We start from the raw sequence: 17,608 nt of genomic DNA, 5'->3' as shown, positions 1-17,608 counted from the left end.
GCACCAACTGGCTCCTTTTTTTTTTTTTTTTTTTTTTTTTTAGCAGGAGCAGATTTAATTCTTTTCTGCATTCACATGCACACAAATATACTTCCCTCGAGCTGTCAGAAAGCATCAGATTGCCTAATCTGCATGATGAATTTTAAAATCTTTTGAGAAACACAAGGACATTTGCTTCAGGCACTATGATTTCATCATCACCATCATAAACAACAAGTATAAAGCCAGTCAACCTCTGGTATTCAAACCAAAGCCAAAAGATTATGGGACTTAGAAATGGTTACTAGAATTTTAATCACCTAAATTTCACTTGGATTCATTTTTGAAGTCACTATATTTTGCAATTGAGCAATCATCTATCTATTGCCTGTGACTATTCCTAGGTGACCCCAAAATAAGGATGTGGTTCTTATTAAGAGGTTTATAAAAAATGCAAATACTCTATGAAATATTTGTAAAGAAATTACATTATCAGATGAAAATATTCTGATTACTAATGTGAAGATAGTGTCTCTAATATTTAATAGCAACTATAATTCCTGTACTTTTATGAAATACAACTACAATATCAATTCTACCTATAGACATCCTGAGTAAATAACAGATGTGGGAAATTGGAAGATTTTCTATGATATATTTTGGATCCCATGCTAATAGGACTTATCACTTGAATAATGTGAGAAATGGTACCATTAATACCAGTAGAATTACCTACATTGAGTTTTTAATGGTAGCTAACAGTTAAAACCACAAACAATAAGTGTTGTTTTTCTAGATTCACTATGATATTGATATATAAAAATTTATTTCAAATTCAGACCAATTGTGCTTTTAAGATTAAAGACAAATTTAAGTTTTCCAGGGCTTAAAACAAACAAGCAAATATAAAAGCCAATTCTGAACGTAGGCAGCAAAATGGAATATAATTACTGCATTCAGTCAGAAGCTGTGACTAAGTGAGTCTAATCGAAATGCAAGGTAAGTGGGTTTCTGAAGTCTTGAATTATTGAACAAGTAATGTAGGGTCCTGGAGTTCAAGGGATAGAAAGATATCGTTATCTTTTCTTTTTTTTTCCCAGGGAGTCTAGGATGCCCATTCACCCCTCTGGCAAAAGTGGAATGTACAAAGGCTTTTACTTTTAAAGTAAATGAAACAACCCTGTATTTGTTAGCTGCTGTTAAAGATGCATACTGCATACCTCATCTCATCTTCTTTTCATTGTAACATTTTCACATTATCACAAGCAGCATTATGTCACCAAGACAAACCAATTTCCTTCATGTAAATGTAAAACAACATGTTTGCCGTAAGATATTTCCATCAATGTCAGTGACATACAAGGTAAGTCTCAACAATCTGCCCTGTCACTTACTTACAGAAAGGGGAAGGGAAAGTGTTCATTCACAGTCAAACTGAATTCTCTGTGCATTATTTCTTTAGCTCATTGAATGTATTCATAAACTCATCACTGGCACTATATCATTACATCTGGGAGATACTAACTTTGACCAAAACACAAAGTCAAAAAAAAAAAAAAAAAAAAAAAAAAAAAAAAAGCCAAGAGGAGAGGAGATGCTAAATGCCTTTACCAAAAGGTAGACTCATTTTATTTCTAAGAGGAGCTGGCACAAAAGATATAGCCAATGTCCCTGTATTGATTAGATGAGTCCCTCGACTTAGTAGTCAGTGATATAGACCCATCAGAGAGCAGCACAGTCTAGTAGAAAGTCAGACTCTAAGGATCTACAATAAAGTCCTATGTCAATAGCTAACATTTGGATCCCTGTCTAGTTATCCATGCTGGGCCTCAGTCTCCACATATTTAAAATAAGAAACACAGTCTAGACATTTTCAAAGGCCTTACTAGTCCTAATATTCCTTGAATTCACATTGAGGGTTGGCTCTTTACTATTGTTTTTGTCTCATTGTTTCATAGTACTGAATTCTCTAAAAAAAATTAAAATGGGTTTTCTTCCTCAATTTGCCCAAATTTATGAAATAATTAGTAAAGTTTCATTTTGGTGATTAGGGTAAGAATACCTCACAAAAATAGGGAATCATCCATAGGCAACATTTTCCATTCATTCTTCCTTACCCTCCTCCCTACTGTTTATTTCAAATCATGGTTCCAATCACACATTCAATTACAAGTTGTTCAATGATGCATATCATTTCCTTACAGAGTAGTATCAGCAAATGCTTTCCTCAAAACCCTTGAAAATTTACTAAGGAAAGGACATTAACAACAGTGCCACAAGAAAGCTAATGAACCTTTGAAGCTACTTTATCAGCCTGACTTCTCCTCTGTGCACACTGGATACCTCGTCCTCTACAGACTCTCCTGATGGTGATAAAAGAGAAAAGTTGTGAACAGATGTCAAAATAGCTATCAAATAGTTTATTTTACCAAAATAAAACCACTATCCACTCAAACTTTTACCCTTCCTGGGTGTTCAGGTGCTTATAACAAGTATCTAACCTATAATTTTTCAAACTCCTCTAAGCCACCAGAACATCACTTTCATCTTGAAAGCATCTTGAGCCACAATTGTGGGACCTGATGGTGTCTAAATGAACATTATAGGTACTTTTTGAACTCACAAGCTATAGAAATCAATGGTTATCTTGCATAGAGAGTCCTACAATTGATTTTTCCAGGAGAGAGTCAATTTGTAACTTTAGGAGAGACATAGACACCAGGGAGGTTGAAAGCATGCTGAAGGTTTAAAAAAAAAAAAAAAAAAACACTGGCATGTGGAAATTGCTGTACTGGATGAGGTGGTATCTCAGAGAAATAGAGTCTAGATTGATGATGTTTTTTAGGAGTGGCTAAAGGAAAAAAGTTGAAAAATTCTAGGCAGCTCCTGGCACTTTCCAGGGCTTAGAGAAGGAGAGCTCTCCAAGGTACACAGGCATATTCTTACTAGTGTCCCTTAGAGTCTTGAAATTAAATATATACTAAGGATAAAGACATCCAGTAGATTCATTCTCTCTGGCTTTTAAACATTTCCTGAAATTTAAAAAAATAATGTATTTCATACTTGAAATTTGTCAAGAGAATAGATCCCAAGTGTTCCCACCACTGCCACCACCAACAAAAAATGTAACTATGTCAGGTGACAGAAATATTAATTAGCTTGACTGTGGTGATCATTTCACCGTGCATACATATATCACAACATCATGCTGTACACTTTAAATAAGTGGAACATTTATTGTCAAAAAAAGACAATTATTTTCTAAAAATTCTCTAAATTTAATCTTTTAATTCAATAAAGAAGTCTAAGCATCATTCAGTGCTCAGTACTTTTCTAGGCACTGTGGGTGACAGCAAGGTGTGTCTTCTTCACAGGGCTATGGTCGCTTAGAGGAGGGGGTGAAAAGGCTAAAGATAAATCTCAAACAAACCGATCCACCCAAAACCCACTGACTGACAGTAACCTTTCCATGTAACTAAAGAATCTCATTCTCAAAACAACTATTATGTTCTTCCTCCTTCTAAGTGTTTCTTTATCTCCTCCTTACTTTTTATACTTCTCACAAGTTCATAAAAGTGGTACTTTAGTCAAGAGATAAATAATACAAAGACTAAACATTCTTATTAAATTATACCTATTTTTATTCTAAATGCTTATAACAATGATGATAGAGAATTCATGAATATCAAACAAACCTTTGAATTCTTAGAAGTAAAGAGGATAAAAGTAGAATTTCAGGGGTCATAGAACCACATTGCATGAACATCAGTGTGAATATTAAAAGGTTGTTTTGATAAGTTAAAAATCCCCAAACCCAAATGCCTCAAAAAAATAATACTAGAAAAATCTATTATGGAAGAAACCCCTCTCTTTTGTGTTGGATAATTTTTACCTTTACTTATGGAATGGTGCTTTAAAAGGAAGTTTATCCCCATCATCTTATGGGACTTTATTTGACCTTATTTACTTTGGCTTTGTATGATTAACTTCGAAAACTAATTTAGAGATTCCCCTTTCCCTAATGACTAGGATTGAAGGGACACACAGATGTTGGGAAGATTCACCTATTCCAAAATCAGTTAATGTGTACCAGTTACAGGGAAGGCAGTTTGAAATAGCTAGAATTTAAGTTAGAGCATACCACACTAAGGCAAATGATGTTGTTCACATTAACTGCTCAGGAAAGGTATATACATGCAGAAAGTTGTACTTACTGTAGTGCATGAACTTGGCCTCACTCCTGAGGTTTACCAGTGTTCCAACAATGATAGAAGCTGATGGCTTTCAGGGTTTTGATTACAGAACAGCATTCTTTTAAAAACAAACATCGTTTTCTCATGTAGGAAATAAATGTGTTATACTCAACACTGCTAATTCTGCAACTCATTGACCAGTATTATTAGAATTTCAAAAGAACTCAACTGATCAGATTTTGAAATGGATTTGAGATGGATTTCAGAAAGCTGAAGGCGCATATGATACCATTTTCAATTGCTTACCTTCAATTGGACTCGTTTCCGCCTCTCAGACCTACTTCACAGAGATGAACAGAAGAATACTACTGAGATTTAACTACCCAAAATGACATCACGTTTTACAAGTAAGTCTGATATGACAAAAAACTTGGAGCAGATATAAGGGAATGAATAAAGATAGAAACTCCAGGAATCAACTATACAAGACAATTTAGAGTACTGCCTGAAATATGGCTTCGGATACTCACCAGTGAAAAGATTACAAGTGGACAGATTGACACTATCAACACTGTCAGCACCGTCACAGCTAAAAACTTCATCATCTGATTCCTGCACAGAGGAGCAGGGTGAAGACCCGCCAATTTCTTCAAACTTCCCCTTTAAAATTCCACTCATAGCTGCGGCGCTGTCACATGTACCTATAACAGGAACAACACAGCATTGAAACATTTGATGACTGCACAGTCCAAATCTCCAAATCAATTTTTGAGGCTGTAATTTTTTGACCCTCATCTACCACATTATCATATTCATGCAGAAATCTTTCTTTCCACAATGTTTGAAAGCATCAAAAACAATTCTACCCTAATTCATTGTTATTTGCATTTGCATTTTTGACAAAGGCATTCTATACGAAAAAGTCAAATTTAAGAATGTAGAATCAGAGCACTGCATAAGGAAATATGGTTTGGTGTTTTGAAACGTCCAAACAGGAGTCAATTACACTTATTTGATTTGTTCTAGTAAATCATGTACTGTCATTGACAGAGCCATAGTTCAGAACAAAACAGATCACTCACTTGCATGCTGTCATACTCAGAGCATACTGATTAGGGCATGTCTATCTTGCTTGGGATTTCTTTTTTTCTCAGGTACAAAGGCATCTACTTTCCTGCGGTTCTTTGTCCGTCAAAAATCAAATTGGTTGCTAGGAATGACTATACCTGCAGAATTTAGATGCCTTATCATGTTTCCAGTCAATTCAGCAGAGCTACAGGGAATACTTGAGTCCTATACCAAGGAGGCTGGCTGAATACCGGGTAAACCACAGCCCCTAAATCTTTTATGGGATAAAATGTTAATTTGAGTCTATCAAGATGGTCAATGAAAGACAGTCAGAGGTAGCCAGATGCATTTAAAATTTTTGTTAATGTCAATTTAGATAAGTCATTAAACCTCTGAGAATAATAATTTCCTCAGAGCTACAAGGAACTGTTAAGATGATCAGTGGCCACAAACACAAATCCCTCCGGTGGCAGGTAACCTCAGTGAGTAAAGAGGGTCAGATGTAATAAAATCATGAAGTCACCTCAGTCCTCTTGTCTACTGTTATTTGTAACAAAGGTATCAAGAAATACTCCTATACCCTACTGAGACCGGGAAACTAAGAGAATCCATGAAAAAAAGCATTTTTTTTTTTGCTCCTTTTCCTGCTTTTATTCTTGCTAGGATCTCCAGAACAGATCATGTATATATGTCCTCCTTACAAAGGTCAAGGAGTTAATGATTTCTTTGGAGTCTTCCAGCACAATAGGTAACATCTAAGGAGTGACTGGGCAGGGTTTTCCAAGACCACTGACTCACCAAGACACCTGGCTCCAGGGCTAAGTCACTGATAGAGGACATCTCAACAGTCTTTGTCCACCCGGATGCCTGAGAAGATATGTGTACCAGACTACAATCCTCAGTGAAGACCCCAGACCCCAAGCAAAGATGAGACTCACTCTCCTTTCCAAGTCTCCTGGATGCTCTGTCCATATCTACACTCTTTTTACATCTTCAGTAAACTCTGTTCTCTCTTCCTCTTGGCTCACATTTGGTTTCTATCCTGTGCAAAGCCAAGGACCCTCTTGGCTGGTTCTGAGGGGCCCCTCTGGATTCTCAGAGCTGGCTAGTGTACACCACTATGACAGCACCGGCACTCTAATAAATGGTCTCACAACCAAGGAGAGAGCCAGTAGTTAGTGGTATGGACCGTGGTGAAGTAGACAGACACACCCAGGCTGAAGGGGGAAGCTGCTACTCAGCTCAACGTCATTTCATCCCCCTGCATTCCCAGTTCAAGCTGCTCTAAAACCTGGCCAATGCTCCCCTTCGCATTCAGAAGCAGTCCTCCGCACCATTAGGTTGTACGTTCCCTATCCCCCTTTCCCTTATTATCTTGTTTATAAAATTAAAGGAGCAATTTCTAGATTACATTGTAATTTAAAGCCCAACTTGGGCTGGCTCTACAAGAAAGACAAAGGATGGTTTGGATACGTGACTCCAAGGGCCAGTAAACGAAGAAATCAAAGCTTTCTCTTTTACAATCACCCAGCACAATACTGGAAATGCTTTTGCTAGAAAATATGAACTGGAGGAACAAACTGATTTTACAAAAGACACTGCACAGTATATGCTGCCAAGGAAAGGTAACATCTTAAGCCAGTCTATCTCAGCATGGCAGTCCTACCTATGTCTCTTGGTAATATGGAACAAGTCTAACTAGGGTGACTTTCTTAAAAAGGTAGTGACCGTGGGTCCTTGTGCCTCTCATTGACCTCCCAGTCTCCTTCTATTGCGGCAGCTACATTTCCCTGGGATGTACTTGTTCCAAGTCCATGTGCTCACTGGCTACCTCTGTTGCTGTATTTTTTGATACCTCATTTCCCCAGCTGCCACATGACTTTGGCTTTTGACATCTGCCTCTACTTCATTGTATCCTGCAAGTCTCAACTTTGAATACTAGTTGACTCATTCTTTCCATTACACCTCAGTTCAAATTCTTGAGAAAGTGAAACTGGGTGTTCTCATTTAGTCACTTATGCCATTCTATAGAAATGAGATTTGTTTGGAGCACACTGGGTGACTTAGTCAGTTAAGCATTCAACTCTTGATTTCAGCTCAGGTCATAATCTCACAGTTCATGGGTTCAAGACCCTCACTGGACTCTGCACTGTTTGTGTGGAACCTGCTTGGGATTCTTTCTCTCCCTCTCTCTCTGCCCCTCCCTCATTCGTGTGTGCTCACTCTATCTCAAAAATAAATAAACTTGAAAAAAAAGAAATATGATTTGTTTCTTTTCTGCCCTTAGTTTAGAGGTTATTTCTTATTTATTTAATAAATGTCTATTGAGCATCTATCAGGAACTAGTGACTATCTTGTCATTAGAATGAGAAAGTAACAATACAGGAAAAAATTCCTTTCTCTAATGATGCTTCTTTACAGGGTGTTGTTGGAGAAAGGGGTAGACACATAGTAAACATATAAACAAATGGAGATCAATAAACATATGGAGATCAATGCTATGGAAAAAAGTAAGCAGTTAAGTGGTATAGCGATTACAAGTTTGGCTGATAGAGAACATTTCATTTTTAATTGATTGGAGAGCTAATGCCACAGTGGGGAAGTAGGAAGAAGACATAGAGGAGGTGAGGAGGCCAGCAGTTTTGACATCTGAGGGAGAAGCAGTCCAGGTCAAAAAAAAATGGTGTGTGCCCAGGTCTTGGGCTGGGCACAGTGGACAGTCGGGTTAGACAGGTATTGGGACTAGATTGCGTAGCAACTATGAAGATTCAACTATTACTCTACATATGATGGAGGCCACCACTGGCCTTAAGTCATGGAGTGACAAGATCAGACTTATATTTTTAAAGACGTACTCATTAGTCTGTTATCTCATAAGAAAACACAGGTCCATGGTAGAGGAAAAGCATATGAAAAGAGAAAGGTCTGGAATTAAGGAACACACCTAGAGAGAACTTAGTGACTCAGATGAACAGTTAGTCAGAAAACCTGACTGGTCAGAGGCCTGGAAAGATCATAGTTTCTTTTTGTGGGGGTAGAATTTAGAAGGTAGTTAGAAGAGGAGGTGCTTCCCAAAGCAAAATGATTACTTAGTGTTTTTTACCTAGAACCACCTCTGTCTCTAGATTTACCAATTATTTTACGACACTGAAGGCCACCTTATCTGCCAGGTTTCAAATAGGACCGACTCAGGTACACTGGTTCAACTTCGTGATGTTGTTTGTAAGCTTTCATTGATCACTCTAAGGGAATATTTCTTATAGTTTGGCAGAGAAGATGGAATAAATGGATGATGACCATTTTTCATGGGAAAATGGAGACAAAAAGTTAGTAACCATTTTATTCACCATCCTCTCTAAATTTACTTATTCAAGATTTTTAAAAAGCTGAATATACAACCACTACCTGCTACCACAGGGATTATATGACTCTGGCTCTGTTCGAAAGCCAGGCAGCCTCCAGCTAAAAATGTCACTTGGTGACCTAATATAACTATTCATTATTTGCTTGAAGTGACTCTCCTATCTTCAAGTACTTACAGAGGTTTTAGAGGAATTAAGAAGAGCTCCTAAAGACTGAAAGCTATTGATGGATTTTTTTAAATGTTGATATGCTTTAAGTTTATTAGTTACAGGAAACTATTTAGAAATTTTTCCTTACCTGATATGAAATCGATATAAATAATTTGTGTGGATCATATTTATGCTTCCAGTCCTGTTGGCCCTGAAGAATCATGGACAAAATCATTAAAGAGAGATTGGACTGTATGACTAGATGGCTGAGGAAGCACAAATAAAGGGTGGGGGAAGTGTCTCAAAGCATAACAGACACTTGTTGAAAGAGAGAGATTTCATCCCACAGACTGTGTTTGCCAATCTGATTCCACCGGAGTGTGCTCTGGTTGTAGTACTGAAATTGCAATGCTACAATTATTGCCATGACAACAGTGAGATCACACAGAAGAAGCTAAATTGTGAGAGATGATGATAGTCTCCCATTCAGATCTCTGTAGTAAGAGGTGGGAAGGAAGACCAAGGAACAGTTATTGTGCATGTCCTCAGATGAGTTTTTCCCATTCACACAGTTAAGTGGAAGTTGTCCTAAATAATATTAAGCCACCCTATGACACAGAATACTGTTTTAACAGTATATGGCTGGAAGAAAATGTTAGCAAACAGGAAAGTATGGATGACTTAATTTACATTTTCAAGCATCGAAAGGATTATGCTACTTTTTGTGTATTTGTTAGAAGTCAAAAGTTTTATAATTCTACTTCAGGGTCTTTTAAAAACATGACCTTGAGTTTCCTAGGTCCAAAAAAATAAAGTTTTCTTAGGCCTGCTTTCTTTCTTTCTCTCTCTCTTTCTCTCTCTCTTTCTTTCTTTCTTTCTTTCTTTCCTCCCTCCCTTTTTTCCTTCCTTCCTTCCTTCCGTTTTCTTGATCTACCTAATGGGAACACTATACTATTACTTATCCTATATCTAAATCCTTTTGAGAAGTATATAAAATAACATAATATTCTTAATACTGCTTCTAAAATGAAAATAGTTATTTGTATATCTGTCAAATAGTCAGACTTTAAATTAAAATATTTTGCAACAACAGTTTAATACTTTTGTACAAACCCAGACATGCCAAAGGCAAGAGATTATTGGTATTTAAGAGAAGAAAATTATAGGTTAATGTTTATGTTCAATTTATGATGTAATGAGAAATACCTGAGTCAAGAAAGATCATTAAAAGAATGTAAAGGTAAGAATATAATTTCTCATTTTGAGGTCAGAACTACTCTGAGTGATGGGTACATCAACCTTTCTACAAATGGAAATTTTTTTTAAATAATAGTTTAGAACTTACACGGATCTCCCCTAAGAACTTAAATATTTGTTTTTATTAAGCAAGTTTTACAGAACAAAATTCCCAAGGTTGATTTTTTTATTAGATAATTATAATACCAGACAGCATACATATCTAAATAGTAAACCTCTATAACCACATAAATGTTTCTATGTTCCTTTTATTTCTCCTACAATAAAGACACTTACTATAGAGCTAGAATACAAACATAGGCTCAGGTTGATTACCAAGGTTAATTGGCAAAAACTAGAATAGAAGTGGGACCGACTGCTGGACCTAGAAATGGAGGTAGGATAAAAATGAATGAATGGTCCTGGGAACATGGACAGAAAGTAGGGCAAGGGAGAAGAATCTGAGAAGGACAGAGGGAAATCCCCCAAGGAGAAATGGACAATTAAGTGACTTGAGAGATCTGGGCATTGATTTTTATCAAGGATTTAGTTGCAGAGAGCAAGAAGTAGTAGGAAATACCCTGGGTTATATAGGGTCTGGAGAAACGCTAATCCAAAGACTATGGAATTTGGTACATCTCCCTTTGGGTTGAAAGGGAATAGAGGTGGGGCAGACTGCCTGGGTTGAAAGGGAACTGGAAGAATTTCTTTAATCTGAATTCGTGGTGATAATGTGGAACCTCAATTAAAAACACATCTGTTACTTTGAAATTTAAGATCTGAGAGGCTGGAGCTGGAAAAAGCTTAGGAGAAAAAAGCAATCTGTGTGTTGTTACCGTTAACCACTAATTTGCCTTCAGGTACAGGGAAACAGTGCAATGTACTGCAGAGGATTTAAATTAGGCTAATCATTAAAATTTCCAGAGGCTATCTTTAAAACAGAGAGTCCCAGGAACCATTAGGAATCACAGTATGATGAAATGAGGGAAGCCCAGTGCTTAAAAATTTGGTGTCACGGGGGAAGCCCAGTGCTTAAAAATTTGGTGTCACCATTTCCTAAATAGGAGTTTTTTGGCAAGTTACTTAATTTCTATGCGCCAACAATTTTCCACCTGTAAAGCGGGGTTAGTAGCTGTTGTGTAGTGTTAGAATGTGCACCATAGGTGCTTTCCTAATAATTATTAACTTCTACATCCTCTACTGCTGTGTATTATGTATTGCAGATGTCTTGCATTATAGCTGAAACAAAACAAAAACCATTCTCTAAAATCTTGGCTGAGAGGGTAATTTAGCCAGTTTAATATAAAATAGGGTGATACATTAGGAACAAAGGACCCGACCATACTATCTGCATTTTGAGTCACTGAATGAATGTCGACAGCATGCGCACACACACACACACACACACACACCACACAAATTGATGGGAGATGATGCAATGTCTTCTCTTCAGGATGCTTGTGTTCTGAAAGATGGGTTTGGCCAGACAGTGTCAGCGTGTTCCCCTCCTTGTCAAGTGACCCTGTCTTGCCAAAAGGCCACTTAAACACTCCAGGAAAGAGTATGAGTTGATTAACGCCATATATACAATTTTGCAGACTATAATTTCTCCACTTACAACATGAAGATGTTCCTTCTCATTCAATATTTTTCAAAAACTGTATGTTTTTGTTTTATTCCATTTTTATTTTTGTGCTTTAGTCTGCATAGCATTTCATGTAATACCTATGCCATATTAGTTAACTAAAACTTAAAGGGAGATGCTTGGTTTCTTTTTAAGTGTCTATTCTTATAAATCAAGTATAATTAACACATCTGTCACATACCTTTGTGTATATCTCCAATTGTATGTTTAGGATAAAGTCCCGGAAGTGGAAGTACTGAACTCTCAACATACATTGCCAAATTACCTGGCAGAAAGGTGCTACCAGTTTGTTTCTTTAATAGTGCATTGGGATATCATTTTACTACATCATTGCCATAATGGTGGCATTGCTTTTTTTTTTTTAAATTTCTTTGAGTTTTTTAGATGCTCCTTAAGGATAAGAACTCACAGCTATAGTGTTTACTATATGCCAGGCACTACTCTAGGATTTTACATTTATGTTACACTGGATTCTAAGGTGGCATCTCTATTCCCCTAGTGTGCATGCCTCGTATACCCCCAGGATTGTAAATATGGGGAGATATCACCCCTGTGACTATGTTCACATTATAGGCTAAAGGGATTTTGCATTTGTAACTAAGGTCCCGTATCAGTGACCTGATAAGAGATTATCTAGGTGGGCCTGACCTGATCACATGAACCCTTTAAATCTAAAGGTGAGAAATTAAGAGTGAGAAGGATTCAAAGCAAGAGATTTCTCTGCAGCTGATCTGAAGACAGGAATCCTGTGACACGGGCTCTAGGAGCTAAGAGCAGCTCCGGCCACAGTAAGCAGGAAACGGAAACAGTCCTATAACCACAAGGAACTGAATTCTGCCAAAAAGAATGAGCTGGGAGGTAGATTTCCCCCCCAAAATTACCAGACAAGAACTCAGCCAAACTGACACCTTGGTTTCCACCCGGTGAGGTCCTGAGCAAGGAACTCAGTCATACAGTGCAGGACATCTGACCTATATTCTAATAAATGGGCATGGTTTTAAGTTGCTAAAGTTGTGGTAACTTGTTACATAGCAGTAAAAAACGAATACAATATATATCATCTCATTTCATCTTCCTTGCACACATATGAAGTAGGCATTATTATTAACATTTTCAGAAGAAAACCTAAGGCATAGAGAAAGAGGTAACTAGGCAAAGGTCAGAGAGTTAATCCGTTTTAGAAGCAGTATTCAAACCTAGGCATTGGACATTTGGGCACTTGGAACCATACTTTTCACTACCACATTCTTTCTGGACTTTGGATGCCATCTTACTGCTTGAAATTGGTTTTCTCTGAATATTTGTGAGTTTGAACTACCCTTTCCCATTTCTTTCCATTATCAGTGAGTTTTTGTATGTTTGTCTAACTTACTTAACATTCTTTTTCCCGGTAAAGTATATACACTTTTGTGTTTAGAGACACTTTATTATAGCTATAAGGAGCACACTCTGGTTTGTGATTTTTGTATGTTTACATTACCTTTACAGAAGAAATTGGTCACGAACGCTTCTTATACCCAAGTGCCTTCTTAGAATTTAAATTAGAATTCTTTGGGATTTCTTCATAATTGTCCTATGTTTTTTTCTTGATTAACACATTGCTTTTCTTTTAAATAAGTTGATCATAATAATGTTGCCGAGTCCTTACTTGGTGCCAGAAACTAAATTCTGTGAATGTGTTATCTCATTTGCACTTATAATGACTCTGAAATAAGTATTACTGTTTCCTTGTTATTATTGAGCAACATGTAGCTTAGAATGTACATTTCTTATGTACTTTGGCCATAATGCTCCTTTGTGACAGTAAATATTTTGAAACGTAAGCACTTTGTAGAAATTTCAAAACAAATCATAGGTGGAAAAAAGAATATAAAATTTGAATACATTACTCTTATGAAAAATATGTTATTCATGGAGTAATTTTGGAAATGTTTTTATCCTGGAAACATTGGAACTATCCTCATAATGAAAAAATTATTAAAACATATACCATGTTTTAGCCTTTGAGTTAGAGATTCTTCAAGAGATTATAGATATGCATCTGTCTTAAAAATGATTACTGTAGCATGAAGAAAACTTGATCCACGAGATTTTAATGGATGAAGTTTTGTGTCGGAAAGGGGATTTATGATTCATAAGTCTTAAAAATTCTTAATACTATATACCCTTTTTGGAGAATTTCACTGCTCACTAGCATAATAAAGGCTATATAGAAATTGGTATTATTTAAATTTTGTCCAGATTCTTGCAAATGTATTTAAGCATAGAATTTTTTTTTCCAGGTGCCTGGGTGGCTCAATTGATTGACTGACTTTGGCTCACTCAGGTCATGATCTCACAGTTCATGGGTTCAAGCTCCACATCGATCTCTGCACTGAGAGTGTGGCACTTGCTTGGGATTCGCTCTCTGCCCCTCCCCCACTTGCATTTTCTCTCTCTCTTGAGATAAATAAATAAACTTAAAATACAGGAATATTTTTTCATGAAATATTCAATAACACTTCTCAGAACTGTGAAAAATGCCTTCCCAGTTTGATGTTTTGAAAGTCCTACCACTGCTATTCATTAATGACTCTAGGATTTGTTTTCACAATTATGAAAACATAGAAAAACACCATCTCATACAATACTAATTTAACTAGCTGATGTCCATTTCATTGCAGATAATATGGAAAAGTAGAAAAACTTGCCAATCTAGCAGAATTTTATGTTTTTTTTTAATCCTTTAATGGAGACTAATACTTAGAAGGACATTAAAAACCCTGGGTATTATTTGGCTCCATTCTTCCATTCCTGACTTCTATTCAGCTTATAAACAAAAAAGGATGACTCGTTATAACATATCACTAAAATTATACACAAATACAATAAAAACAGCAATAACAATAACTAAAATTACACATAATTCCATATTATGTTCAAATTCTATGGTGAAGTGTTCAGTATATATCTACCAATCTTTACAACATCACCCAGGTTGACAACTAAATTTTACAGAAAGAGAAACAGAGGCTCTGATAACTTAAGTAAGTTGCCCAACTTACAGAGGCAATAAGATGGTATAGCCAAGAGCTGAACTACAGTTTGCCTGACTGCAAAGTCCATTATGCATCCCACCAATTATTATGCCATACTACCTAAAAAACTAATAGACAAGTCAAAGTTAAAATACTCCATTAGCTCAAAGTATACATTTCTGGGAACAGGCATGTTGACTGGCTGATTAAATCACCTGTTTAAGGCATATATATGTATACCACAGCATAGTTCCCATATAAATGTGCACAGTAATGGTATATTAGGAATCACTCTTTCTCTTCAAACTCCCAGATATCACATCAGAGCATAACATTCCTTTTTTCTTTTTGGTCAGTTCTACCTGGCTGCGGTAGACTGTGGGACTTCCACTAGTGCTTTTCATCTGCCTTCCGTTACCTTGAGACATATTAAAATGGATATACTAACCCTCAGCATGCAACCTTGATTTCTTGGTAGCTGATTCAGCATTGTCATTTGCCAAGCATTATGGTTTAGAATTGTTCACCAGAACACAATATAAATGCAGAAAGTGGGCCCAGAGCACAAGAAAATATTGCCGAACAACTTAACTCAAGATTGAGTGAAGAATAATTGACTTAAGAGTATATATATGAGAGGACTCAGATTGGTAAAACACATATTACTACATTTTATTACACAAATACTATTTAATGTTTTATATTAATAAATATAATTATAATTAGATTATAATTATGTTATAATTATGTTCATCTACATCTAATCCATTCATTTAATGTGATCTCTCTGTGTGTGTATGAAAAACAGCAATGGTATAATGAAACAGCACAATGCAGGGAGTCATGAGATGCGTAATGTATGCAGATGAAATCCCCTGGTAAAGTAGGTGAGCTCAAATGGAGTTTGTACAATCAAATGTCTGCAACACATAATTTTGCATGACTTAACAACGTTTATGTGACATGGACGTTGTTACACTGAAAAGCATTAACGGAGCAGCACCTGGAAGGAAGGGACTGTCTCAGAATGGAAGGAGCCTCTGTCGCAGGGAGGGTGTAAGCAAGGGGCAAATGACTATCAGACACGATTATTCTCTTATTCAATCAGCAAAACAATTTGGGGGCACATGGTACGCATCAGGCACTATATTAGATGTTATCGACAGAGACAAAGGACACCCATGCCATCAAGAATTATAGTTAAGATTGTTGAATAAAAGTTTGTTTATAGAGAGGTCAGAAAAGTGTCTGTCACAACCACATCAAGAAGCTGTGGCAGGAAGGGTTGGACAAGCCTGAGGTGATTCTAGGCTGGTTTTATTGACTCTGTATGGAGAAGTTGTACGGAGATCTCTGAATATAAAAGCTTCAAATGGGAGTCCCCAAGCTCAGTTTCCCATGTGACACTGAGCCCTAGAGGACTTCGGTGCACAGCACAGGTGCACTTGGGACCCCTTGCTGGTTTAGTTATCACAGTGGGTAAACAATCTAAAATTTGAGTTTTGGGAGCTACCAGAAAGGAATTCTGAGAAAGCAAAAGAAGAATTGTTTTCATAATGTTTGAAAATCTTTTCTAGAATGTTTCTGGCTTAATATGCTGACAACGTCACAACCAGTATCATCGGGGTAATGACTGATGACAGATATTGATTTTCCGTGGCTAGCCTAACCTGGGATAGAAAAGAAAATCTTTGTAAATGCATTCAGGAGTCCTGTTTGGGAAATTATTTGTTTCATTTATTAAATATATTATGATATATCCACAATATGACAGCAACCAACTATATCAACAGTTACTAGAAAACACAACTAAAATTCATTTGTTTCCCTGACAGCAAACTCACAAAAAGTCAAGGAGACTATGACAGTAAGTCTTTGACATCAGTAAAAGGATACCAGGGGCAGGTCTAAAGTGGAGAGTTCTGTGCAACTCTAAAATTCCTGTGCTGTTATGCTTATAGTGCCATCTGGCCACACCATGCTTTTTTGCCTTCTTCCAAAGTCCTCCTAAAGCTTTCTTTTCTTGCATCCAGTATTTAATGCATTATATCCAATATTTAATACAAACACATAGTGTTTGGCTGTTGTTACTTTGCATAAGCAAATGCTCAGCTTCTTACTAAAAAATCGCTATGGGAATCCATCTCTGTGCCTTTCTTTCTAGATAGGTAAAATGAACAATCCAGGAAGAAACTATCTCTACAGGCCAGTCCCATTCTTCTGGGGTAACAGAAGACTAAAATATTCAGACGGAATACATGAAAATCAAATAAGTATTTGCCAAAGGGCCTCAGAGTCAGTATTCTTTAAAGATATAAAAATTCACATAATTACTACTTTTCCCTGGTGGTTGTTGGGTTTTTGTACAAATGTGCATGTGAATCAGGAGAAATATAGAGAAATGTGTGTACACTGGGGCACTGAGGTGGCTCAGCTGGTTGAGCATCCCACTCTTGATTTAGGCTCAGGTCATGGTCTCATGATTCGTGGGGCAGACCCTGCTTGGGATTCTCTGTCTCCTCCTTTCTCTGTCCCTCCCCCCCAAAAGTAAATAAACATTTTTTCTTAAAACATAAAAAAAGTGTGTATCACCTTTTGTTGTTGTATTGGAAGATAATGTGTTAAGCTCTTGATGTAACTAAAGTACAAAGACTTTGGAAATAAATCAGATAAGTTCTATTCACCTCTTAGCCATGAAATTAGCAAGAATAACAAAGTTGAGCTCCTGTCAAGTGGTTTTCTTGCTAAAATGTTATTCTTAGAATTAGCACTGACATTTATCAAGGTCATCATAATCTAAAATTAAATGCTTGAAAAGTTATGTCGAGTCTGTATTCTCAGAGTGTGCACATTCAGCATTTTTGGGGTCAAACCATTTAGTCTATTAAAACAACTGAGATCTGAACAATTGATTGAGAAATCAAAATGATCTGCCCAACTGATTCATCGAGTCTGTGA

The 17,608-nt window shown here is 36.7% G+C and overlaps 1 protein-coding gene across 1 annotated transcript in view; it reads right to left on the bottom strand.

Annotated features, from left to right (window-relative positions):
* The window catches only part of CSRNP3 (cysteine and serine rich nuclear protein 3), a 178,585-nt gene extending 173,830 nt beyond the window's left edge, over positions 1-4,755 (bottom strand). Inside the window, 1 exon segment of the mRNA XM_077751206.1 lies at positions 4,703-4,755. The gene's annotated coding sequence lies outside the window, so the exon portion shown is untranslated.
* Between the last annotated feature and the right edge of the window lie 12,853 nt (positions 4,756-17,608).

This window comes from Crocuta crocuta, unplaced genomic scaffold (assembly GCF_008692635.1).
Source record: "Crocuta crocuta isolate KB4526 unplaced genomic scaffold, BGI_CrCroc_1.0 scaffold219, whole genome shotgun sequence".
Lineage (NCBI taxonomy): Eukaryota > Metazoa > Chordata > Mammalia > Carnivora > Hyaenidae > Crocuta > Crocuta crocuta.
Note: the sequence above shows the minus strand (reverse complement) of the source record. Positions and strands in the feature narration are given on the sequence as shown.